The sequence below is a fragment of the Propithecus coquereli genome, unplaced genomic scaffold, assembly GCF_000956105.1.
Source record: "Propithecus coquereli isolate 6110/MARCELLA unplaced genomic scaffold, Pcoq_1.0 Scaffold17, whole genome shotgun sequence".
Taxonomy (NCBI): Eukaryota; Metazoa; Chordata; class Mammalia; order Primates; family Indriidae; genus Propithecus; species Propithecus coquereli.
Window position 1 is genome coordinate 9,824,813 of NW_012141635.1, and position 1,294 is coordinate 9,826,106.

Consider the following 1,294-nt stretch of genomic DNA (forward strand, 5'->3'; position numbering starts at 1 on the left):
TAATTAAACTTTATCATAAGTCTGTATGTATAGGAAAAAAACATAGGTATAGGGCTCAGTACTACCTGCAGTTTCAGGCATCCACTGGGTGTCTTGAAATGTATCCCCCATGGATAAGGGGGCACTACTGTAATGTAATATATGGATTCTATAATTGCAGATTACAAAGAGATCTTCTTTCAATGGACACTTGAGGAAGTTTGAGAATTTTTAATTCCAGCTTGGACTTATAGAAGCTTTACTAGGCAGCATCTCCCTTTAGAGTCATTGAATTAAATGTATCACATGTCAGTTAACTCCCACTTTTGCTTAGCCATTATCTTGGGGAAAAGCAATTGGAATCAAAAAAGATCAAGTGATTGAATTCTTATCTCCCTCAAAGGAAGAGAGAAACTTCTAAGGTATGTTTGATTAGTTACTCACTGGATTGGAACAGAAATCCATTCTCATATTTTCCACGAATAAATATTAACTTGAAAATGTATTTTCACTATCTCACTTCCCTGTTTTCTGAGGGGAAGATAGCTTATGTGGTTATTAATTATTTCAGAATCTCTGGAATAGTGACAGGGGAGGTTAGCACAGAAACACGTACCTGGATTCAATTGTTTGGCAAAGTTGGGATCGGAAGTTTGAATTTCTTAGAGATTGCACAGTCACAGTGATAGAATTTGATATCTCAGCCACTGTACCTGGTATGCATTTTTGTTTTTAATAGACTCAATTTTTAGAGCAGTTTTAGGTTCACAGTACCATTGAGCAGAAGATACCCAAATTTTCCATATATCCTGTCCCAACACATGCACAATCTCTCCCATTATCAACATCCCCACCAGAATGATGTTAATATATATTTGTTACAATTTATGAGCATACATTGACCTATCATAATCACCGAAAGTCTACAGTATACATTAGGGTGGTTCACTCTCAGTGTAAAATCTATGGATTTGGACAACATATTAATGGCATAGATTCATTTTATATGTTTGTATCTTGCATAGTAGTTTGCCCCCCAAATTCTCTCTATTATGCATATGTATCTTTCCTTGCTCCTAACTCTTGGCAACCAGTGATTCTTTTACTGTCTTCATAGTTTTGCCTTTTTTCAGAATGTGATATAGTTGGAATTATACCATATGTACTATTTTCAGATTGTCTCCTTCCACTTAGTAATATACATTTAAGTTTCCTCCATGTATTTCCATGGCCCAATAGCTCATTTATTTTTAACACTGAATGATATTTCATTGTCTGGATGTTCCAGTTTATTTATTCATTCACTTACTAAAGG